The sequence below is a fragment of the Kogia breviceps genome, chromosome 18, assembly GCF_026419965.1.
Source record: "Kogia breviceps isolate mKogBre1 chromosome 18, mKogBre1 haplotype 1, whole genome shotgun sequence".
Lineage (NCBI taxonomy): Eukaryota > Metazoa > Chordata > Mammalia > Artiodactyla > Physeteridae > Kogia > Kogia breviceps.
Window position 1 is genome coordinate 40,746,763 of NC_081327.1, and position 26,117 is coordinate 40,772,879.

A 26,117-nucleotide genomic window follows, 5' to 3' on the forward strand; every position below is an offset into this window, starting at 1 on the left:
CAGGCCTAGCAGCCATGGCTCACGGGCTTAGTTGCTCCGCGGCATGTGGGACCTTCCCGGACCAGGGCACGAACCCGTGTCTCCTGCATCGGCAGGCGGATTCTCAACCACTGCGCCACCAGGGAAGACCCTAAAATAGCTTTTTAAACAAGCTCATCCAGCTAAAAAAAAGATACAGGCCCTTACAAAATGGAAAATGAGATTCAAATGTGGATCAAATGTGTCAATTAAGGAGCCCTAGTCCCTGGGCTGCTGCAGTTTATACCCTTTAGAGAAGAACATTCTCAGAAGGTTGGGCTGTATCCTAATTATACAATGGGGAATTGGTGTGTCTTCAGAGGAGAGCATTACTAAGGGCTTTTAGCATGAGCTGTCTCCAAGAAATTCCCTGCAGAGGCAGGGAGGAGAATTAGGCCAGCGCCTGACTCAGTCACCCATTCTTGTATCAAGAGGTGAACATCACTGCATCTTTATTTTTTAAATCTGGGAATTTCTCTGGAATTCTTTGAACTCCCAGAGCAAAGTTTATAATTCTTTCAAGGCACTTCTTATCTCACGTCATAAGATGTTTTTCGGAGATTTGCTCGTGTTGTTTCCTCGGCCTGGGCTGCTCTTTCACCCTTTACCTACTGGCAAACCTCTGTTGTTACTCAGAGACTGTTCAAGCAGCAGCTCCCCACAAAGCTGGCCCTGACCCTTGACACTCCCAGAAGAAACACTCCCAGCCAACCCAGTTCTGCTGGAGTGAGCTATGAGTGAGAATGACATAAAACAAGTGCTATTCCCACTTTCCTTCCTGATACACTTGTTCTGGAACATTCTTTGATCAGTTCACAGAGCACTTGGAATTGTGTTGGCCTCTTGGTTCCCCCACTGGGCCGTAAGCCCCTTGTGAAAGGGCTGAGTGGCCCCCTACCCCTCACTCCTACTCTCCACGTCCCCAGGACGCTTGCTGGACCAGGCTCTGTAGGCTGTGTGGGGTCATTGAGTGTCTCAATGCAGACTGCAGCCTCCATGGTTTAAGGTATTCATCTGTCTTCCCTGAGGCATCTAGTATAGGGCCCCACGTGTGGCAGGTACCCTAAAAATACTTGTGAAATTAAAGAAAGGGAGTGAATTGCAGACCCTTTGCAATGGAAGATGCTGAGGTGCCGAGGGTCTTAGCAACTTTCCTAAGCCAAAGTGTGTGGACTTAAGAATGAGTTTCTAGGACCTCACTTGGTGATGCCAGCTTGAGAAACTTTCAAGCAATGCAACATTAGAAGGCCCATCTCCAAGGGAGGTGCCACAGGATACCTTCGAGGACCGGCTGACCTTTAATGAGCCCTTTGGTGGGAAACCAGTTACTAAACCAGCTAGGACGGGACCCAGGAACAACCAGCTCACAGCTGGTTCTGCTGAAGGCTAAGCAATGGGAGCAGTTCCCAGCAGGGACACTCGGGTTCTGAAAGAAGTGTGGCATTTATGCTCGTCTGCCTGTGGTATCAGGAGTTAGATTGACCAGAGCTGGATAGCAGCATTTCTGCCTCCAGCCCAGGTTTGTTACCCTGGGCAGTGTCTCTGGCTCTTGACTGTCCTTATTCCTGAATATGCTGCTCAGGTGCAGGAATATTGGCCCCAGGCACACGTGTCTCTAGTTATCAGCCTAGAAGCTTGTGGGGCATCATTTCTGGGTATTTAGTCTCCCAGATTTGAACCCTGAAGACTGATTTCCCCCAGGCCTTCCGTATCAGCCTTTGCACTGTTCCCTGGTGGATCAGGATGAGTGGGAGCTCTTATCTGCCTGCATGGCCTGGCTCCCAACACAAAGACTAGCTGGCTTATCTTAGGCTGGTAGGAAACGGGAAGGCCAAGGCTGCAGGGCTGTGTGGAAAAGGGGTTGCCCCTGAACAGTGTCCAGCCAGAGTCTCGCTCAGGACCCTTACAGCGTGGAGGAGGTGGTCAGGACTGTCTGGGATGTCACCCACAGCACTGGGAACCCCTGTGGTTCCCTTTGTGGTGTTTCTCTCTCACTGTGTCCAGGAATCACTGTGGAGCCTGCCACCCATTCTGCTCCTCCAGGCCACTAACTGCAGATGGAGTTTCTTGTGTTTTACACCAGACCTGGGGAGTAGAGAGTCACAAACAGATTTTGCAACCTCCCGATGAACCCTGGGGCCGAGACCTGTCTGGAGGGGAGGCAGGGCTAGTCCTTCTCCTCTACCAAGGCTCCTTGTGTTCCCCTGTAATGGGGGGAAGGGCACACCCCACCCAGCCCCACCTGCCTGAGGCACTGGCTGAACCTTGAGCAGTGCAGTCTTCCCTCTTCCCTCTCCTGGAGGCTGTGCCCCACTCTCCCACTTCTTAGCTCCTTAGTTCTGAACCTCTTACACTCCACCCCTTGCTGACCCACCTCACCTTCTTGGGCAGGTGAAATCTGCTGAGTAAAGCCTCATGGTTGTCTGTGTGCATCGCACTGGCAAGACAAGGACAGACACGACACTCTCCCTAGCCTCAAGGAGCCCACAGTCTGCCGGTACAAACAAAAGCTAATGACAAATTGTGTACCTGGACTGTGGGACGCAGAGGAAGGAGCTGTTCATTGTGACCCGCTTCCCCAGAGAGGGCACAACTGAGCAGGGCTTGACAAAGGAGTAGGAGTTCTCTGTGTGGATGAGGCAGGAGGTGGCCCAGCTGCTGGAGGGGACAGCGTGCACAAAGCCATGGGGGCATGGCACATTCAGGGAGCCACAACCCATTGGTTACTGTGCAAGAGAGATACAAGGGAAGAGGCTGGAGAGGGTGGCTGGCCTTGCAGATCAAGCGGAGTGGTGACTCAGTCCTGAAGGCTGTAGTGAGAGTCCAAGGAGACTTCGCCTGTTTCTTCTTTTTTAAAAAATAGCTTTATTAAGGTATAATTGTTGTATATAAACTGAACATACTTAAAGTGTACAATCCGGTGAGTTATTTTGTTTTTTGTGGGTTTTTTTTGTGGTACGCGGGCCTCTCACTGTTGAGGCCTCTCCCGTTGCAGAGAACAGGCTTCGGATGCACAGGCTCAGCGGCCATGGCTCACGGGCCCAGCCGCTGCGCGGCATGTGGGATCTTTGCAGACCGGGGCACGAACCCATGTCCCCTGCATCGGCAGGCGGACTCTCAACCACTGCGCCACCAGGGAAGCCCCTGGTGCGCTTTAACGTATACATGTATATAAGATATATACATACACCTGTGAAACAATCACCACGATCAAGATACTGAACACATCCATCTCCTCCAAAAGTTTCCTTGTGTCCCTTTGTCATCCCTCTGTCCCATCCCCGCTGTTTCCAGGCAACCACTCTTCTGCTGCTCTCTGTCACTACAGATTAGATTGTATTTTTCTGAATTTTATATAAATGAAATCATCCAGTATGTACTATTTTAGTTTGTTTTTCTTATCACTCAGCATATTTGTTTTGCGGTTCATCCGTGTTGTGTATATTAATAATTAATTCCTTTTCATTGCTAAGTAGTAGTCCACTGTACAGATTATACCACAATTTGTTTATTTCTTCACCTGCTGATGGACATTTGGGTTGTTTCTAGTTTAGAGCTGCCTTGAATATCTGCATGCCAGTGTTTGGGTAAGTAGCTGGGAATGGAATGGCTGGGTCATATGATAGGTATATGTTTAACTTTTTAATAAATCACCAAACTATTTTCCAAGTGGTTGTTCCATTTCACATTCCCATCAACAATGTATGAAGTTTCCACATACCCTTTCTTGACTGGCTATGAACTATAGGGTGAACCTTCAGAATTGAGTCTCCATTGGATTTGCCTAGCTGGTGACTGCAGCTGAAGCCCTAAGACATGCACTTCTTGGGCCCAGGACAGGGAGGGAGGGGTCTCCTGGAAATCCTTCCAGAAGATGGAGTCAGACTTGGCATCATCTTAGGAGACTTGTTGGTCAATGATACTGCCCCAGGGGCTGGAGGAATTGAGCAGGACCTGAGGATAATGAACTAAAACACCTCTAGCTCAGCACTTGAGAAAATTCCTCTGGACCCAAAGAGCCACAGTCCAACAGTTACAGCCCAATTTTCACAGAAACTAATTTTTGTATAAGTAAATGATTTCAGCTGGTGTCGGGGCCCCAATCGGTTGTGGGAGAGGCCTGGTCCCTGGCTCAGAGCCCTATTCCTGGGAAGTGGCCCCCTGGCCAGACTTCCCTAGGAAGAGCCATAGAACCAAGGGCTCTAGAGCCCTGGGGACCATCCAGGTCAAGACTGCTGATCTAGGTCCATTCCCTGCAGAAGGGAGCTGTGGAGCAGCATCCAGGACTAGAGGGCAAGGCTGATGTCCATGTCCTGCTGGTCACTGCTGGGGCCTAGCCTTTCTGAATCCTGATGATTGTATGGTGTGAGGGAGCCCTGCCAGAGTTTGTAGTGGGCTGTTCATTCATTCATTCATCAATATTAATTACTGCCTCTTTGGAACCAGAGATGAATCAGGCAGATTGGGGTCAGGTTGTGAAACCCTCCAGCCCCTGCCAAGGGATGTGGATGGTATTGTGTTTTAGAAAGGAACCCTGGCAACCAATGCGGAGAATGGATTTGAGCATGGACAGACCAAGGGCAGGAAGGTCACTAGGAAGAGGCGAGGGGGGATCTGAGTGGGTGGTGGTGGTGAGAGGTCAAGGGAAAGACACGTGTGGGGGTGAGGGAGAGAGGAGTCAGCATCATCCCATGACCACCAGCTCTTTCTTCTCATGGCTTCAGTGACATTGCTCTCTCCTGACTCCCACCAAACACTGCATGCATAAAAAAGTAAATGGAGGGATGGTTGGAGGGATAGAGGGATGGCTATTTGGCTCAGGAGTGAACTAAGGCACACATCTCCCTACCCACCCATCCATCACCTCCTGCCTGAGCAGCCATCCTTCACTGAGGTGAAGCTGGGGACCACAGGTGTCCACCCAGTCCAGCGGGATGTTAGTGATTCACGTCTGATGGCTCTCAGCATGGACTGACTCATGGAGGCTCAGTCTCCTGTGAAACGAGGCCCCTGCAATTCCTTCTTGCCGGAATTTCTAAGGCAGTGAAGGACCATAACTTTGAACTTCTGGGAAGGAAAACCCTCAGTTTCCCATGGAGACCCCATCCTCTGGGGTGGGAGGGGAAGGAAGGAGAAGCCAGAGCCTGGTGGGGAGGTCAAAGGTCTTAGCTTGATGCCTGCCAAGGAGTTGGGTCTCAGCTGCAATCACTGAGCCTTGACGTCAGGTGACCTTTTTCTAGTTACTCACAGTGCTGTCCAGGCATTTGACTGACCTGCTGAAAGCTCTATCCACAGGTGACCTCAGAATAGCATTCATCGTAACCAGAGTTCACCAGCAAAATAGTGTGCGTGGGCAGCGGGGGGGGGGCAGGGAGGAGAGATGAGAGGGGCTGTAGGCAGGGGCTGCTGCATTTGTCTGGTGTAGAGGAAAGAGCACTGGTGTGGTGCAGGAGAAACCGGGAGTCCTGAGTTCCAATCCCCTGCACCACCTCCACTGGGCGACCATGGGAGACAGGCACTTCACCTCTCTGAGCCGATCTGGACCCTGATCACAGGGGCTGCAAGTTGGGATTTGTGTCTGTGTTCCCTTGGCCTCAATCTGGACCCTGTGAGGGTCGAGGCACTGGGCACAGACCCTCTGAACTGGGTTTGAGAAGACGGATCAAAGGTGTTCATCATCCTTCTCCTGCTCAGGCTGCAACTTGTGGACTGGTTGATGCTGAGAGTTAACAGTGAGTGAATCTTAGTTTATCAGAGCTAGGAGGGTGCTTAGAGGTGTCCACTCAACCCTTTGTTTGATGTTAGATGAAACAGAGGCCTAGGACTTCCCTGGAGGTCCAGTGATTAAGACTCTGTGCTTCCACTGTAGGGGGTGGGGTTCGATCCCTGGTCTGGGGACTAAGATCCCACATGCCTTGTGGCGTGGCCAAAAAAAAAAAAGAGAGAGAGGAAAAAAAAAACAGAGGCTCAGAGAGGGTGGAAGAGGAGTTGGGGCCCTGGCCAGATATGGCCAAGCTTGTCCACTTGAGCTCTGAGGGCTCCCGGGGGGCCTCTGTGTTTGGCACTGTGGGCTGCAGTACCCCAGTGGTCACTGACTCAGAACTGGCCTCTTTCCTGCCCTGTGGCACCACCAGTAGGGCCTTCCTGCCCTTGCCCATTAAACCACTGAGAGAAGAGAGCCTGCCCAGTCAGGCTACTGGGTGAATGTGGCCTTGCTGTCCACTAGGCTATTGCAGTGGTAGCAGCAGCAGGAGTGGGGAAAGTGGTCCATGTTCAGAGAACAAAGGTGAGGAGCCCCAGGGCAGGGTGGGGGCAGGAGAGGCTCAGGGCTGGGAGATAAAGCTTGTGCTGAGCCTGGTGGTGCCGGGCACACAGAGCAGGAGCCCAGTGGCGTTGTTATTCTCAGTCCAAGGTGGCACTCCCCTGGTTCGATGGTAAAGGCCAGAGCCAGGAAGTGAATGGTGGTGCCAGCCTGAGAAACCCCGGGAAGGAGGCCTGGTGATAAGGTGTTTGGCCCTAGGCCAGATGGTACAGACTAGGCATCCCTGGACCCAACCCAGGGCATGAATTCCTGCTGATGACTCGGGAGCTTTGGAGGAGAGGGCACCCTGTAAATCTCCACAGCACTGCCAGAAAGCTCACGTAGGGTGGCTGCCATCGTGCCTTGGGTGAGTGAGGAGGAATGCAGAAAAACTGGGCAGGGCATGCCCCTGGGGAGGGAGGCTATGATCTTTGTCCTGTATTTGTGCAGCAAACACTCCCCCAGGCCTCCTGGTGCCACCTGGGAGCTGCAGATGTAGGGTACACAGTTCAGAGAGACATGGCCCTGCCCCAGGGCACAAGTCACCCCCACAAGTATTCCTCTGGGCTTTTCTCTGTGTCCTTCAGGCCTTGCTTGCTCAGGGGAGAAGAGATGCCCTGGCTGCTTGCTGAATGAGTGATGGAAGGGGAGGAACGAGTGGCCAGACAGATGGGACCTCAGCCCACAGGCCTTCTACCAATTAGCATGGGAGGGAGGGTGACCTGGGACTCCAGCAGGTCTGGTTGGGGAGATGGTGGGAAGAAATGAACAGGCTGGGTAAGCCACAGACCTTGGACTTCCTGTTGGTCACCAAGCTCCTCCAGAGTCAAACACTGGGTCCTTCAGATGTGGGCAGACCCTTTTCCCACCCTCTCCCCACATGCCCTTATCACCCCCAGCAGTACCTCTACTCCTGCTCCTTGACCATCCCTTCCTCCCTCTTCCAGACCTCCCCTGCTCCCTGGCCCAGCTCAGTCCTCCACCTCTTGCAGGAAGTCTTCCCTGCTGCATCAGCCCTTGCAGACCTCCTGCCTTTATCTGCTCCTGTCCCAGTGCCAGTCTCAGGCAGGGTGGGCAGCCAGTGCAGGAGGCAACCAGAGGAGGAAAGTAGGAGGCAAGCAAGACCCGGGCCAGTAGATGGACAGTTGGGCAGGGCCTGGAGTGGAGGCTGGAGGCTGCCAGAACTCCCAGGAAAGGAAGCCTGAGGGGGTGATCGTCTCTCTGGAATCTGTGCCAACATGGGTAGGATAGGTGAACAATGGGAGCCCTGGTCAGAGAGCTAGGCTGGTGGGGCCAGGCAGGTGCTTCACTAGGGGTACCATTTGGAGCTGTGGTCAATGGAAGAGACAGGAAAATGGGGGAGGGGCTGGAGATCTGGGTCAGGGTATCTCTGGATGGTGAGGCAAAGGCTAAGGCCCTACCACCTGCAGCCTCCGTTGGGCCTCTAGGCAGCAGAAGCTGGGTGCTGGAGCAGGATGACAGGATCTGATTGGGAGCCATGGGAGAGCCCATTTTGGGTGCAGAAGCAGATACCCCCATTTGTGTAGCTCTACACATTAAATGAGGCAGCACGTCTTTCCTGACAGGTTTGGAGTGGAGCTCGTAGGAGGCAACTGTGGGACCTTTGAATGAGCCTTTGCCATGGGCAGCTCTGCCCCATCCTTTACTCTCACTCCTGGTACCACAAGTGCATCTGTGCCCCGAGTGGAGCCACTGTGGGTAGCTGGAGTTATTCTCAGCACCAACTGTCACAGCCTGACCCAATGACCCAAGTTGCCACCCCCCAGCCAGCCTATCAAAGGTGAGGAGCCCATCACATGGTGCGGCAGCAGGTATCCACTCATTTTGAGGAAAATGGGGTTCTTGGCATAGCCCCGGGCCTGTCTCCTGTCCCCACACAGGCCTCATGGTGGCCTGGGTGCTCCCTGCACTCCAGGGGGGCAGTGTCTGCACCTGGAGGCCTGGTCAGCCCCACACACCACATGCCACAGGATTGACTGGCAGTAAAACATGTCAGTTCAACATCATTAGTCATGAGGGAAAAGCAGATTAAAGTCACAGGAAGATACCACCGCACACCTATTAGAATGGTCAAAAGAAAAAAACTGACAATACCAAGTGCTGGTCAGGATGTGAAGCAACTGGAACTCTCAGGCATAGTTGGAGGGAAGAAAAATGGCACAGCCAGTTTGGAAGACACTTTGGCATCTTCTTATGAAGTTAGGCATCTACTTACCAGGTGACCCAGAAATCCCAATTCCTAGATATTTAGCCAAGGGAAATTAAGTTAGGTTCGCACAAAAACCTTTATGCAACCATTTATAGTGGGCTTATTCATAATTGCCCCAAATGGCAGATAATCCAAATGTCCTTCAGCTGGCAAATGGATGAACAAACTGTGATACATCCATACAGGGGGATGCTACTCAGCAATAAAAAGAAATCAGCTACTGGTATGAGTGACAGTAGAGATCAATCTCAAATGTGTTATGCTAATTGAAAGAAGCCAGACTCTCAAAGGCTCCATACTGTTGATTCCATTTACATTTTGGAAAAAGTGAAATTACAGGGACAGAAAACAGATTAGTGGTTGCCAGGGCCTAGGGGTGGGAGTGGGGTGGGACGGGGCTGTTGACTACACAATGGCACAAGGGAACCTTTTGGGGTGATAGAAATATTTTATGCATTGATTGTGGTGGTGATCACATAACTATGCATTTATCAGAACTCATAGAACTGTATACTACAGAAGGTGGATTTTACTGTATGTAAATGATACTTCATTAAACCTGACTTAAAACACACGTACACACACACATTAATCACAGCCACTGTTTCTGAGCACCTACTAGGCACTGTGTCAGGGACTCTGTGTGTTTTCTCATCCGTCCACTCACTTAGCAAGCATTTATTGAGTGCCTCCACCAAGTGCAGCACAATGTCCAGTCAATCCTCCCTAATACCTTCAAGCCAGGTGGCTCCCCGAGTTGTGTAGAGAAGCCAGCAGGAAGATGTGGCTGGAACCCAACCCTGGGGGCCTGCAGGTGAGCTTGAAGGTTCTCTGTGGGTGCATTTTCATGGGGAGAGAAAATCCTAGCTTTGTCAGCTTCTCAAGGAAGTCTGCAACCCAGAAAGAGAGACTAAGGTGACAGAACAAAGAATGATACCCTTGTTTCCTCTCTGTGGTGATGACCCTGCACAGGAGGGCAGGCCGTGCCCCTTATGGCTCTGAGCACAGAGCCTGCCCTGGTTTGGATTGTGGAGGCTGTGGACCCACTTCTTTGTTCAACTTTCTCGCTGGGTGGCTCGTTCTCTGCTTGGGAACGTGTCTGTGTCTGCCCAGCTCAGATGGGAGCGTCCCTGGCTTCTCTTGTGAGAATTCAAATGTGGGAACCCCTTGAATAAAGCCAGTGTGGGGTACACAATGCACAGGAACATTGTACAGCAGGAGAAATGAGCAAACCAGAGCAGCCCAGGCCACAGCTCCATCTCAAAGATACAATGTGGAGTGGAGGATAAGATGACAAGATGGACAATATCTGACACCATGTACAAAATAGTACACAAAATAGTACCATGCATTGTTATGGTTATAAACTTATGTCATAAAAATATAAAAACATGAACAAGAAAGATACATACTAACTTCACAACTGGATTAGCTCTGGGGAAGACAATAGCAAAAAGAGGCAAAAAGAATAAAAGAAAAATCAAGGGAATAAAAAAAAAGAGAGAGGGCTTCCCTGGTGGCGCAGTGGTTGAGAGTCCACCTGCCAATGCAGGGGACATGGGTTCGTGCCCCGGTCCGGGAAGATCCCACATGCCGCGGAGAGGGTAGGCCCGTGAGCCATGGCCGCTGAGCCTGTGCATCCGAAGCCTGTTCTCTGCAATGGGGGAGGCCCGCATACTGCAAAAAATAAATAAAAATAAAAATAAAATAAAAAAGAGAGAGACGAAAAAAGCTAATATGGCAAGAGGCTAGCTAACAAACACATTTAACAAATCAGAGATATATGAGTTAAATAAAGGGGCTGTGTTGCATATTGTTTTCTCTACTTTTAGCTTATATTTCATAAATAAACAAGCCAGAATGAAACTTGAAAACATCACACTAAGTGAAATAAGCAAGACACAAAAAGGGAATTGTATTATTGTATATGGTTCCACTTATATGAGGTACCTAGAGTAGAAATTCATAGAGACAGAAAGTAGAATAGTGGTTACAGTGGGGCTGGGAGGAAGGAGGATGGGGAGTTATTGTCGAATGGGTGTAGAGTTTCAGTCTGAAAAGATGAAAAAGTTCCGGAGATGGATAGTGGTGATGGTTGCACTACAATGTGAAAGTACTTAATGCCACTGAACTGGGTGCTTAAAAATGGTTAAAATGATAAATTTTATGTTATGCATATTTTACCACAATAAAAATAAGTAAAAACAAGCCAGAATAGGCAAATCTATAGAGACACAAAGTAGGTTAGTGGTTGCCTAGGGCTGGGGAGGATGCTGGGAAAATGGGGGCCATGGCCAAGGGGTGTGGGTTTCCTTTTGTGGTAGTAAAATGTGGTCATGAAAATGTTCTAAAATTGATTGTGGTCATAGATGCACAACTCTGCGAATATACTAGAAAACATTGAATTGAACTCTTTCAATGGGTTAAGTATATGGTATGTGACATATCTCAAAGCTGTTGTGGGTTTTTTTGGGTGCAACGCATGGCTTGTGAGATCTTAGTTCCCCAACCAGCCATTGAACCAGGGCCCTGGCAGTGAAAGCGCAGAGTCCTAACCACTGGACTGCCAGGGAATGTTTTGTTTTGTTTTGTTTTGTTTTTGTGGTACGCGGGCCTCTCACTGTTGTGGCCTCTCCCGTTGCGGAGCACAGGCTCCGGACGCGCAGGCTCGGCGGCCATGGCTCACGGGCCCAGCCGCTCCGCGGCATGTGGGTTCTTCCCAGACTGGGACACGAACCCGTGTCCCCTGCATCAGCAGGCAGATTCTCAACCACTGCACCACCAAGGAAGCCCGAACGTTGTTTTTTAAAAAGCCAAAAGGAGGGAAATCCTTTCTGTATCGGCTACTCTAGTAGAAGCTGGGTCTGTCTCATCTAAACCTGGCTCTGACATGAGTGTCACAAAGTCATCAGGAGCCCAGAGCCCCCTCTGCCCTGCCACCCTGTGACATGGGGAGGGAGCCCTGCAAGCCCAGCTTCCAGGGCTGGAGATACTGCCACATGCATGGAGCTGTAGGATGGAAGCAGTTGTAGCCTCTGCTGAATGAGGTTAATGAGAATCTGTCCCAGGCTCCAGGGGTTTTGAGCCTTAATTAATACTTGCAAGGCCCTCAGTGACTGTGAAATCAGAGGTTCTATAAATCTGCACAGCAGTGGCTTTATTAGTGCCAGCACATTACACAGGAGAAAGAAGCCAGCCTTCTTATCACTGACTTAGCTCCCTGGAGAGGCTGGTCCCAGGGTGTCGAGGCTAGGCTGAAGCTGTCTTTCATGGCCCCTTGTCTTGCTTTCCACACCATGCCTAGGGTCCAGGTGGTCTGGACTGGTCCAGGGCTCCAGGATGGCCACGCTGAGCACTGTGGCCAGGCTCCTGACGGGGGTCTTCAGAGGGTAACCAAGAGGACCTGCCACAGCAGTCTTGGCTATTGTCCCTCCAGGCCTAAAGAAGGTTGAGCATTCCCTTTTCTACAAATCTCAGGACTCTGGTGAGGATACTGGCTACCTTTCCAGTTGGCTGTCCTTTCTGTGTCCAATGTGCCTGCTAGGATGGAGCGTAGCCAGGGCTGTGGGGCCCTGAGCAGAGGACTGGCTCTGCCCTCAGCCCAGGGCAGCCTGTGGACATGGAACCATTCCATGTTGCCTTAGCTCAGGTCTTTCCTGATGGTGACCCCTTCCTGACCCCCTCAAACACCCTCCCCCAGTGGGCCTTGGGTTCTCCCAAGGCCACACGGCACAGCCTCTCTCTTCCTTTGTTCTGGTGCTGTCCTCCCAGCAATGGATCCTCAGACTATCTGATCCTTTGGGCCACCCACCCAAGAAAACCTCACACCAGCCTCTGTAGCCAGTTTTTTCTTTTTAAATATTTTTATTCATTTATTTGGCTGCGCCAGGTCTTAGTTACGGCACGTGGGATTTTCTTTGGCGCATGCGAGATCTTCATTGCGGCGTGCGGGATCTTTAGTTGCAGCATGCAGGATCTAGTTCCTCGACCAGGGATCGAACCCCGGCCCCCTCCATTGGGAGCGTTGAGTCTTACACCACTGGACCACCAGGGAAGTCCCTTGGGGCCCCTGTTTATGTTAGGCATCTTGATGCTGAGCTGGACCGTCCCCACCTGGCAGAGCCTCGCTGCCCTCAGACACTGTGACCACAAACCCATTTGTAACCACTGGGATGATTCTCTGGCCAGGGAGGTGGGAGGTAGAGGGAGGCATCGGCCAGGAGCCAGGACCTGTGGCCCTGGGTGCCTTCAAAGGCCTGGGGACCTTTAAACTTAGGTACCCTAGAGGCCCATAAACTTGAGGATATGCAGCCTAGGGTATCCGTGGCCCTGATGTCTTCAACCCAGAGGCCCCATAGCACCCAGTACCTGCTGACCCTGGGCCCCTGTGACCCTGGCCCAGCTTCTAGTATGTGAACCTCTCTAACTACCCCCTTTGATGGGTACCTGCTGCATGCACTGCTGTTAGGACATGGCACAGCCTTCCCTCCATGTGGGATCCTGTTTCTGAGGATCTGTTTCCCAGCTCCTCTAAGTGTGTTGCATTCTAATGGATGCAACTTGTAACTCATGCCAGGTAACTCTGAGGGTTATGAGCATCCTTCCTCAGGTCAGCTGTCCCTCCCTTCCTCTTTCCCTCCTGGCTCCCTGTCATCCTCTACCATAGCCAGTATATTACTCATCTCTTTTCTTATCCAGGTCCTGTCAAACCAGATGGGTCTGAGGCCAAAGCCAGATGGCCTTCTATCAGAGACCCCTCTCCAAACTGGCGTAGGTCTCTTCCCCAGCCCTCTCGGGGAAGCAGTGTCATGTTGTGGTTAGACCCACAGGCACTGGAGACAGCTTCCTGGGTTCAAACGCTGTCTCTACCTCTTACCTGCTGTGTGACCCTGGGAAAGTTGCTTAACCTCTCTGTGCCTTATCTATAAAATAAGGCAATCATAATACTACGGCACAGAGTTCTTATGAGGATTAAATGAGATCGTGTGCGGGGAGTGCTGGGCCTGGTAAATACCCAAGGACGGTCAGCTGTCAAGGGTGCTAAACCAGCTGCTTCTGAATCCCCTTGAACATCCATCGTCCATGTCTAAGAATGTGTCCTGAGAGAGTGGTCAGGCATCTTGTCCAAGCCAAAGTGACCCCTGTCCACAATCTGCCCCCAGATCTACCCTCAGCCTCCCACCCTAGCAGAGGAAATGCTACGCACAATAGATGGTTGCCAAAACCCCCGCCCCAAAAGTATGTCTGTGCAACATGCCCCATAGGTGCCGCCCCACCCAGCTGCCTCCCAGGGCCTGAGGTAGGATGGAGGGGTTGCTTAATGAGAGGGTGCAGGCCTCTGCCTAATCAGACCATCCCAGAGGCATCTTGGAGAGGTCAGATGTTGTCTATTTATAGTTAAACTTCTTTGCCATTGTGGACCATCCCTAGTTGAGGAGCTCTTTTATTATGTTTTCTTTATGTTCTCTTCATGTGTATGAGTGGAAAAATAAATGACAGGGAAAATTGTGGTGTTGTGGTTAGGAAAAACTGCCAGGGAGAATGGCAGGCTTCGTGTTCACTGCCTTGGTGGCATGGCTGGGGTGTCCTAGGGCGTCAGAACAAGACATGGCCTCTCTCCGGCATGGTTATGGGGTGTTCATAGGGCAGGGCACCTGCACCTATAGGAAACGGTTGGAGCTTGAACTCTTGCTTTCCTATTGGCTCCCTGGCTGTCCCTGGGTAGGTCCTACCTCTCCAGACCTCACTACCTCACCTTTAAAATGGGGTAACAAGCTGGCTTAGCCTCCTGGTGGGCTGGGAGGCACAGTCTCCTTAGAGATGCCAATGGACAGCTTAGTAGCAAAAGCAGGAGAGGCTGAGGCCCAGTTCTGGCCTGCCGTAGGGCCCAAGACCCCTGTCCCCATGCCTTTTGGAGCCCAGGGAACCACTGCCCCTCTCCCCCTTTTTTTGTAGTTACTACTCCCACTGGAGGGAGAGGAGCCCAGAGTGACCAGGCCAAGATGAGAAGAGAGATCCTATCTGGAATGGGAACTGTCCAGTGGCCCCCCATGGAGAGGCAGGAGTTAAGGTGATCATAGTGGGTCACTGAGTTGCAGCCACAGAGCTCTCTATGCATGAGTCCATTTTAGGAGGGTGGCCTGGCCTGGCATTTCTCACTGTGGAGCAAGGCTTGACTTATTTTAAGCTGGGTGGAACAAAGGGCTCGGTGTCTCTGTGGTCTGTGGTCTGTGCACATGACGAGGCTGTGGTGGGAGGGGCGCCAGTGGGCCCAGGTCTCAGCCCTCATCTGACCTCCTGTGGGTCATGCCTGTAGCGGTGCTCATTCTCCACCCCAGAGGTCTGGCTTGACTCCCCTCAGGCCAAGTAGACAGGGAAGGTCCATCCATAGGCCCCTGCCTGAGGCACTTGAGCAAGTCAAGGCAGTTGCTAGGGGAGCATTTTGTGAAGTAGGAAAGCTGGGGAGAGCATACAGGCAGCGGAGGACTCTGGAGGGGCTTTGGAGGAATGGGTGGCTGTGGGGATGCTGTTGTGTACTTGAGTCAGACCTCCCGCGTCCAAGCCCCAGCCTGGCCAGTTACCAGGTATTGTGTGATCCTGGGCAAGTTACAGAATCTCTCTGTTCCTCTGTTTACTCATCTGTAAAATGTAGATAATAACAGTAACTTACACCAAGGACCACTGAGAAAGTTAAATGAGTTAACTGGGAAACATTTAGAACCCTGCCTGGCACTTTGCAGTCCCCTGTGGCTCAGACCTGCCCTGGCCCTGCTCTGTCCCTCTGTGAATAGACAGCAGGACAGATGGTCACCTGAGACTGCCCTCCCCCTGTGAGTGGCAGGAAAGGAAGGATCCCTGCCTCAGGGCTGGCAGTGAGGCCAGTCCTGGCTGCTTCACTACCCAGATGTATGGCCTCCAACAAGTCACTGGGCTTCTCTGAGCCAGTCCCCTCACTGGCCACGTGAGGATGATGATCCCCACCTCAAGGGGCATTTGAGGACTGGGTGGGAGAACAGATGGGAAGACCCAGTCTGGGACCTGTGTGCACTGGATGCTCAGTTCCTCCCACGAGGCCTCAGTGACTCTTTGGTCTAGCACGGGACCCTAGGACCAAGATAGCATGTGCTGCCAGTTTCATTTCCTTAATTTCTCACCAGTCCACCCCCTCCTTGCCAGTTCCATCTCCTTTGACCTTGTTCAGCCTATAGACATCTGTTCTGACCCCTCCGGACCACCTCCACACTCAGAATAACCTTCAGAACATATGAATCAGAGCATGGCACTGCCTGCCTACAACCATCTATGGCTCCCTTACTGTCCTCAAGGTAAGTTTCAGATTACTTGACCTGACCTGTTAGATCAATGTGATCTGTCCCTGCCTGCTACTCATCACTATTCCCACAACTGTCCCTAGCATATGCCATATAACAGCTGCATGGAATGAATTGTTCCCTGGACATGGCTTGTACTTTCTATCTCCAACTGTCCTGTATGCAGTTTATAAAATGAGCTGGATTTGGCCTCTGTAAACCCCTCTTCTCCCTAGTCTCACCTCCATCTGTTGGAAAAACTCTCAAGCACACTCCAAATCTTTTCCAGCCACCCTCACATAATCAAATATCTATCCTATTTAAACCCCTTCCTCCCTCCCCACAGAAGCCTGCAGTGGGGACAGGAGGTTGTGGTGTGCCTGTCTTTTCTTTCTTGCTCCAGCTCACCCTCCACTTCCTAGCTGCTGCGTTGTGCATCTCTTTGGGGAGGGACTAGGGCTGGGGAGCGAGATGGAGAGAGAAGCAAGAGACCTAAGAAGGGCTTTCTTGACTCTGGAGCTGGGGTCTGACATTCTGGCCTTCTCCGTGACTGATGTATAACTTCTGGATCTTTATCAGCTGGGCACTGTTATGGGTTCCTCAGAGCTCCTCTTCATGCCCTGCCCACTGGGAACCTCCAAATACAGTTCTCTGGCATGGGGTTCACCTCCTCAAGTGGCTGCTCGTGACCTACACCAGCCTCTTTCTGTCACTGTCCCTCACCTGGAAGGAAGCTCTCTTGGGCAGGATCCCTTTATGATGACCCCAGGCCAGCTCCCTTCTGTTGGAGATTTGGGGGTAAGTGTGGAGCCCACACTCTGTAGGCATCTGTAAGCCACTGTGAGAAGTTTGGATGTTAGCTTTCTAAGAATGCGGGGAATCCCCCAGGGGGTTTGAAGCAGGGCAGTGAAATGATAGATGTCTACTGCACCAGTCCAGGCAAAAGACGATGGTCTTTTTCCTGGATAGGAGCTATGGAGGACAGGGTAGCTGGCCAGCTTGAAGGTGGAGCTGAAGGACTTGCTGCTGCTTTGGATGTGAGGGGCAATGAAAGGAGAAGAGTCCAGTGTTTTGTGTGAGTAACTGGGTGAATAGAGGTGCCAGTCATTGGAAAGGGGAAGTCTAGGATGGAGCAGGTTGAAGGATGCAGAAATCAAGGGATCAGTCTTGGTCCTGCAACGTTTGAGATGCCTGTCAGGTACTAAGTGGAACTGTCAGGAGGCAGATAGATAAATGCAAGGCCTCCACCAGCCCATATGGTGCCTTTGTGCAAATGAGAGAAGGGCATTCTTTCCTTCAGGCAAATGTAGCCTCCCAGCAGGGCACATGGCTGGGTGAGCTGAGCACAGCTGGACCTCAGCCCCATGAATCCCCTTGGCCTCACACCCTTGTGCAGCAAACAAACTACAGAACTCTGCATGGAAGCCCTGGTTGTGCAGGTCTGGAGCTCAGGGGAACATTTGGGACTGAGGAAGAGCCATAGCTTATGAGATGTTTATTTGGATGCTGTGTGGGAAAGCGACTCCCCAGCCACAGTAGGGAGGAAGGACCAGGGGTCGCCTAGGTGGGCTGAGAGCCATTCGTCTCCAGAGCCAGAGCTTTCCTTCTCTTCTTGCAGGTGAGGCCCGGCTGCTTCCACGCAGGGCTGAGTAGCTGTGGGCACCTTCATCCTGTCTTCTCTAGGTTCATCCTTGGGAATGGCACACAGGTGGGGGTGAGGAAGCCTCGTTCTCTCTCTCTCTCTCCTCTCACTTTCCATCCTTGATGTAGGTATCATGACCTCTGTCACCGTGCTGATGTCCGTGGTATCTCCCAAGGGGCTCCACAAACAGGCTAAGTACCAGGTTGTGGGGAGGGACACTCAGAGTGCCCCTAGGCACCCAACAGGGGAGGAGCAGGAGTAGTCGACCAGGCCACAGAGACTGTAATGGCAGGACAAGCAAAGAGCCAAGTGTTTGGTAGAGGGGTGGTTGGCGTCACACTGCCTGGGTTCAAAGCCCAGGGCCAGTTCTTACCAGCTGGGTGACCTCAGCAAGTCCATTAGCAGCTTTGAGCCTCAGTTTATCCTATAAAATGAGGATGATAATAGTACCTACCTGATAAGGCTGTGATGAGAAATGAATTTCTTTCTTTCACATAAAGCATTTAGCACAGTACTTCAAATTGTAAACACCCGCCCCATCAATATTAGCTTATATGGTGTATTCTAGACAAGCCCTTCCCAGTGGAATCCCAAAGCCCCCTGCTAGTTGCTGAGCTGACCAAAGCAGGGAGGACACGGAGAGGCAAGTGGCCTTGCTGAGCTGGTAAAGTTTGGAGCTGCTTCCGGCCTGCCCAGATTGGACCCTCAAGGGCTCACATCCCCAGAGCCCCCCAGAGCCATGTGGAGGTCAAGCTTGAGTCATGGCAGCTGAACGGGGAACTCTCCCCTTTGCAAACACTTCCCGGGAAGGCGATTTCACAACTCCCCTGGACCGGTCCAGAATTGCACAGCCCCCATTGTCTATGTTTCCCTGTGGTTTCACACGAAACCTGATCTTACAGGTGAGCCCCTTTGGATCTCCAGAGCAAAAGGGAAGTTAGCTCGGCGTGTGAGCCTTTGTTATGCCACCCCCAGACCTTCTCTTCAGCCTCTGTGGGATCCTAAGCCCCTTCAAAAATCTGATGAGTGCCTTAGACTCTTTTTCCAGAAAAAAGTCTCCCAAAAGCATATGTTCACAAACCAAATTTTGCAAGGTTCCTCATCTTTTAGGAAAGGTCCCCGTTTGAACTTGGTGATTAAGCTGGCGGGCTCTGAAGTTGAATTTCCTGGGTCCCAATGCTGCTTCTTTCATTCACTGGCTGTGAGACCTTCAACAAGTCACGAAACATCTCTAACCCTTGGTTTTCTTATACTTAAAATGGAAGCAGCAATAGTGGCTCCTTCATAAGGTGTTTTTGTTTGTTTGTCTTTTATAAATTTATTTATTTATTTTTAGCTGCATTGGGTCTTTGTTGCTGCACGTGGGCTTTCTCTAGTTGCATCGAGCGGAGGCTACTCTTTGTGCGGTACGCGGGTTTCTCATTGCAGTGGCTTCTCTCGTTGCAGAGCACAGGCTCTAGGTGCGTGGGCTTCAGTAGTTGTGGCATGTGGGCTCAGTAGTTGTGGCTCATGGGCTCTAGAGCACAGGCTTAGTAGTTGTGGCACACAGGCTTAGTTGCTCTGCAGCATGTGGGATCTTCCCGGACCAGGGCTCAAACCTACGTCCCCTGAATTGGCAGGCGGGTTCTTAACCACTGTGCCACCAGGGAAGCCCCTTCATAAGGTTTTGAGAGGGTTAAATGTAGGGTGACTAAATTGTCCCATTTGGGCCTTTCCCATTTTTACACTGAAAGTCCCACTTTCAGGGAAATCCCTCAGTAGTGGACAAACCAGGAGAGTTGGTCACCCTTGTAAATGACATAATGCCCAGAAAGAAGTTATCCCTGTGCAGGCAGTTCACCCAAGTTCCATCACTCTCAGCAGATACTATTGGGCTTTTCCCTAATTAATCCATCTGATAGGAATGTTGCCCTGGGGATCAGGAGTCCAGGACTCGGTTTTCAGTTTATCACTCTGTCCCCATCCTGCTTTAATGGCTTCCTCGGCAAACCTTCAGCCTCCCTGGGCCTCAGTTTGTTCACCCATCAAACAAGGGAGATGAACTTGAGAGTCACTGGGGATTCTTCCCACTAAAGCCTATGCGATTTATTCAGGGATGCTCTCCCAGTGTCTGGTAAGGCAGCCTTGAACGTGGATGGCATCAGGTATGGACTTGCCTGCTTGACATGTCAGTGAGAAAAGCCCACGTGTGTTCTAGCAACACAGTCTGCCCAGGGAGAAACCTGGATTGGAAATTTCCTTGGCACTTCTTCCCAGCTGCGCCTCCCCATTAGGGCTGAGAAAAGGTGGGAGAACATGGAGACCCTTTTCAGTGTGACTGTCCTGAGAATTAGGCAACCCAGCATTTCAGACCCAGCACATAGAACAGAACTTGAAACATGGTATGTGCCCAACACACATTTGCAAGGTGAATGAATACATTTCAGTCTGATAATTAATCAGAATAGCTTGGGAGGGAGAAGCAGTGCCCTCCAGGGGTGACTAATGGGGACTCCCAGCGAACACCATGGGTCCCAACCCCAAGAGTGCCCCTTTTCAGGTGACCCAGCTACTCTCAGACCCAAGGGCTCTAGGGGGTCTCACTGGATGAGTCAGCCCAGGGAAGGGCTGCCACGTAGTTTCAACAAAAATGTTGGACACGCTCCACATTACATGAGAAGGTTATTAATGAAGTTCCTACTGCATCTCATATTTTACAGGATTCCATGTGGCTCTTATTTTATTCCTCTTTTTGTTTCTTGGCAATTGGGAGCTGGCTTTGCGAGGCCGCAGGATCCCTTCTTGCTGCCCCAACACTTGACCTGGAGTCTATACTGACCCTTGACATTGAACACACATCCACTCTGGAATTAGGCATAGAGATTAAAGCACTTTTCAAAAATTTGGAGCAAAAGATTATTTTACTGAAGAAATAAATTTATTCATCTTACTAATAAGAGTTCTCAAGAAGCTGAACATTCTGTCCAAGGTACCAACTTCCTCATAAGGAAAGTTGGGGAGGTGCTGTTTCCTTTAAGCCTTAGCATCTAAGGTGAAAACATGCAGGTTTGGATTGATTTGTCACAAATCATGTGTTTATAAAAGGAAAGTGTCCAGCACACCCAGCAGCTATATGAGGGCACCTAGGGGCTCATCCTGGCTGTTGAGAGAGAGGCCTGAGGTGATACAGAGGACACAGTGAGGGGGCCCCTGCCACCTCTGGTGGTGGAGTTCCCACTGATTTTGTGCTGGCTTTGTCATGACCTGTATCCACCAGGCTGTACATCCACAGGGCATAGACTAGCTGTGCCTTGTCCATGTGCTCTGGGCTCTGCACTGCCCATTCCTGGACCTGGCCTAAGTAGATGTTCCACAAATGCTTCCAGAATTTCACTGAATTGTCCCTGCAGCCTGGGTAGTGGAATATTTACATGCCAGGCACACACAGTTCAGTCAGTGAAAGCTCTCCCACCTCCTGGCCATCTCGGAAGCGAGGCCTGTGGAGAAGGGTGTGTGTCACTCTGGGCCCTGGACCCCCAGCCAGCCAGTTCCATTTATCCCAAGGCTGACTCAGTCCATCCACTCACCCAGAGCCCCAGAGCCAATGCACCAAGCAAGGGGGGAGTTGGCTTCCCTGTTTCTCCCTCCCTTTGATCCCTTCCTCCCACTAACACTGGTGGAGCACCTGGTTGGCCAGCCAGTGTTCTAGATGCCGGCGACACAAGACAGGCAAGGTCCCTACTTGGAAAGCTCTTTATTGAGGTGCACAGAGAAAGAGGTTCATCTTTGCTTCTCAGAGAGATAAGGTGAGGGGACTCGATTACAAGTTACCCAGAGAAATGGATGTTTGCCGCTGTGGGCCTCTGGCATCCATTCTCCCTTCCCTTGGTGCCCTATTCCACATTTTATTTGGATGCCCATCCTTCCCCCAGCAGCCTGTGGACTTCCTAGCCTCCCCCAGCTGCAGGGGTGGGCCTTGATTGAGTGAAGCCAGTCAGCACACCCGTCTACCTGACCACAGTGATTGGCTAACAGATGGACCTCAGACCCAAGCTGGGTCAGCCAGACCAGGGGAACTTTTGAAGGGCCCCTGTGACATGTTTTCTTGATCATCTGGAGAAAGACCTACTGACTCTTCTGGATGGTCAGAGCACGGACATGGGGGACATGGGTTCGGAGCAGCTTTGACCCATTTGTGTCCTTGAGTGTGGCCAGGCTGGGGATGAGGTCCAGAGCCAGAGGCAGACAGGCCTGAGAGAATTCCAGAGTGGTGGAGCCAGTGCCCTGCTCGGCTGGAACCTCGGCCACCTCTGGACTCTGAGGTTACATGAGCCAACGCACTCGATTGTAGTTTAGGTTGGGTTTTCTGTAACCTCCAGCTGAGAGCATGCTAGCTGATCTCACTAAAGAGAAATTTCCAATCAGGTTGCAAGGTCAAGACTGAGGGTGCCTTGTTCAAGGGAAGGAGACCAGGCAGCTGGTTGATGACCTATTCAGGGAGCGACAGCCTTGCACCCCCAGCCCAGGAGAGGTGGGAAAGGGCCCTCAGTGCAGACAGAAAAGCCAAGGGGTAGCAGGTCTGGTGAGGGGAAGGCTGGTGCCGAGGTCCCTCCCCCCGAGCCTGTCTGGCGCTCCCTCAATTTAACTCCACCTGACTGGTAAATGCAGAGTGCAGTCCACTTAAAGAAATCAGAGCAGCTGCCACTTCAAAGCAGGAAAGATGTGTGTAGGTGGGTGGGGAGGAGGTGAGTAATTATGCAGGGAAAATAGTTTTCTTGATATTCTTCTGGAAATGTGCATGGAGCAGAGAGAGCAGCAGGGGAGACGATAGGAAAGGGGACATGTATTAATAGAGGGTGTGCATTGTGCCTCTCCAAAGGGCCATGGAGATAGAGTGTGCAGAGCTTCCCATGCTTACCTGATCACGGCACCCTTTTTCGGGCAGCATCTGAGACTCCATGGGACACTTCTGGATGTGGGACTTCATCCATGAGTTGACTAAAGGATTTCTTGGGAATGACTGAGTCCTCCTTTTGTGTGTGTTTGTAGAAAACACTGGCTCTTCCTCATGACCAGTGGAGCTGGGCACCATTTGCGTTCCACGTCTGGACATTTCATGCTCTGGGAGAGGAAAAGGGAAGTCAAGCCTAGCAGGGGAGGGGGCTGCAAGGTGCTAGGGAAAGCTGGAGCTCTACAGGCCATCTCCTTGCCCCTTTAGGGATCTGCCCACTGATTCCACGTACCCAGAATGCCTCGGATGGCAGAGGGACGCCACCGAACTTTGAGAAGCAGCTCTGAGTTTGTGAACGTTGGATGCCGATAATTATCCAGCTGTGAGTAAGCTGAACATTTTTTAGGGCTATTTCTGCATAATTATAAATATTTGAGGATATTAAACTCCCAGGTTACGCATTGAGGGTATTATTTGAGCAAGGGTTGGCTGCAGAGCTGGAAACGCAAACATCTTTTCATTCTTCCCTCCTAGAGCACTTAGATTATTTAATGGGATTCAAAAGAAAAAAAAGGTTCAGCTGAGGGAAAAAAAACCTGGAAGCAAAGTCAGCTGCTAATATTTCTAAATAGCTCTAAATAAAAAAAAGAGGAATGTGACCACTTTACTTAATTGTGGTGGGTTTGTGATGCATTTTCTCTATGGGTTAGAAAAGCAATTACCATCAGGCAACCTACTTGTGCCTCCATTGTGATAAAATGTTCCCTCTAATGGGGCCAACATGCCGAGCGGTGGGCCTTTTAAAGCACTAAATGCTTCTGGAGCTTTCTCACGTGTGAGGCTCCTGGGTGTGCGCTGAGAGCCCAGGGCTCCCTCCCTCTAAGAACCTGTTGTGGTGCAGGGGTTTCTTAATAGGAGATGGGTCCTGCGAAGCAGCAGCTGAGGTCTGGAGCATGAGTGAGGCCCCTGCTGTCCTGGCTCTATCCAGAGGCCCTGTGATGCTTTGGGGCTTGCCCAGCCTCCCCCCCTCCCCCCCTTGGCTGCCCCATCTTGCCCTCCCATCCGGTGAAGTCTCATATCTCCTCACCTGCTCCCCTCTGCAATCCTCCCACCACAGGCACCATCCCCATAGAAACATGCTCGCCTCTTCTTCCATCTGCTTTGTTAACCTGCCCCCTCCCACCACAGCTTCCCCACAGCCGCTGGGGGTTGCCGCTCATTCTCCAGCCGCCCCGCCATACCCCTGGAGACCATGGCTCCTGTGCCCTTAAACAAAGCCCCCAGCCTTTGACGCTCTTTCATGCTGCCCCCCTATTTTCCAGCCCTCGCTCTGGGCCCTGATTCACCCTTTCCCACTTCAAAGACCTGCCTTCATCTTGGGTAGCTTTAATGAGGTGTGAATGACCCATCCCACCGTCCAGGTCACAAGCTTCCTTGATGCCCCCTCACTTTCTGCTATATCCAGGCTGCCATGTACAGACTGGACCCTGTACAGTCTTGGCCACACCCAGCACTCTGTGTTTCTCTCATCTTCTGCCCCCCACCCCCCAGGAGGTCTCTGGTCATCAGCCCCGAGGATTTTGTGTCCCCTCATTTCCAGCTGGGACACTGTGGCCATCCCACTACCTCTCTCTCCGGCCCCTGAAGCTCATCATTTCCGTCTCTCACTCCCAGGTGCTGCCATCTAAGGCCCCTGCCTGGGCAGGGAGCTGCTGCCTGGTGACACTACTGGCCAGCGTGGCTGGAAACCTGGCCCCAGATTCCCTCCCACTTCCACCACACCGCCCCACCCCACCCCTGCTTCTGTCCCTAGTTCCTCGGGTCACACCGAGACACCCATGAAGACGTGTTAATGTACAAATTCTTCAGAGTAAAATAACCAGGGCTTCCTTTTGCTCGAGATGCAGGCAGCCCGCAGGGGGCGTCCTCCGAGACCCTCGGGCCGGCATCCCCGCTTGCTTCCACAGGGGCGCTGTGGGCGCGGTAGGCGGTGAAACCCTCCAACGTCGGTTTGGAAGCTCGAGGTATCACACACAAAGGTAGGTCGAAGCGGGACCGATCCGAGAGGCTGCGCTCCCCAGACGACGCGTAGAGCCGCCCGCGCCGGTGCGCGCTTCAGCTCACTATCCTTGGGTGGGGGAGTGGGAAGAGGATCTGGCACGAGGGGGACGAACCCACGTGCACCCAGGTCTTAGCTCCATCTGGAGTTCTCTGCCCCTGCGTCCGCAGGCCCCGGGCGCCCCCTGGAGGCGGTGAGAGCCCCGAATGCGCAGCACACGCTCAGGAGGGCGCTGGCTTGAACAACCTACCCATCAACTAGAAAAGCACCCCCATAAAAATGGGCAAAGGACAGGAACAGAGACATTTGAGATGAAACACAAACGCCCAATAAAACATTAAGCTGATGTTTACATAGGCAGGATCTGTTGCAAGCCCTTATATGCATCAGCTCCTTTAGATCTCTCAACAGAGCTACTGGGGAGTATTCCCATTCCACGGATGAGTAAACTGGAGCACAGGAGACTAAGTGACTTGCTCAAGGTTATACAGTAAGTGGCAGGGCCAGTATCTGACCCCTCAGCCTGGCACCAGAGTCTTAGGGCCTTACTCACTGCACCAGACTGTTTCTCAACATATGGAAAATATACACTCTGGCTAAAAACCGAAGTATAAATTAAAACAATTCAGTAAATTAATTTGTTCTACAAGTATTTATTGGATTCCTGTTGTGAGCCAGGCCCTATTATGGGTTCAGGGGAATAGATACTAAAACACACAAAACATTAAGCTTACATTCCAGTGGGGAGAGACAGACAGTAAACATGAAACAGTATTCTATGGCATGTGGGCTAGTGCATGGGGAAAAATAGCAGGGAAAGGGGGAGAGGGAGGGCTATTTAAATCAGGTGTCAGGTGGACCTCTTCGAGAAGGTGACACTTGAGCTGAGACCTAAAGAAAGGGAAGCCTCGTGATTATCAGAGAGAGGAGCATTCCAGGCAGAGGGCAAGTCCCTGAGGCCAGTGCTGAAGGTGCTGTCCACGTGGACAGGAGGTGGTGGGCTCCTTCCTGGCCTCCCTGGTCCATCGCCAGTGCCCAGGGCCATACGAGGTGTTCAGGGAGGACTTGCCTGCGAACCATTAAGTGAGGATAACACCTGGTTTTTGCCCTGGGCATTTGCTCACTTCCTGGTAGCCGGTGGGTCCCATGTGACAACTGTCCCCATGAGTCTCAGTAGAGGGTGGGATGGTCTGGAGAAGTGGAAGGGAAGCCTCCACTAATATTTAGGTGGAGATAACTAACCCAGATTCTGGCCCTCTGAGCTGGGATGGCAGCAAAAGTCAGCTCTGTAAAATGCAATGAGAGAGGGCTTCCCTGGTGGCGCAGTGGTTGAGAATCCGCCTGCCGATGCAGGGGACACGGGTTCGTGCCCGGGAAGATCCCACATGCCGCGGAGCAGCTAAGCCCGTGAGCCATGGCCGCTGAGCCTGCGTGTCCGGAGCCTGTGCTCCGCAACGGGAGAGGCCACAACAGTGAGAGGCCCGCATACCGAAAAAAAAAAAAAAAAAATGCAATGAGAGAGGTTTGATTACCAGGAGGGACCATCTAACCCATATCCCAGACTCCGAGAGGTCAGCCCACACAGGGGCCGGAGGGAGTCGGGGATGAGTGTGCTCTGCACCTACCC

General features: G+C 51.7%; 1 protein-coding gene across 1 annotated transcript in view; it reads left to right on the plus strand.

Moving 5' to 3' along the window:
- The window catches only part of ZFP90 (ZFP90 zinc finger protein), a 221,291-nt gene that overhangs the window by 35,273 nt on the left and 159,901 nt on the right, over positions 1 to 26,117 (plus strand). The gene's annotated exons all lie outside the window — the stretch shown is intronic.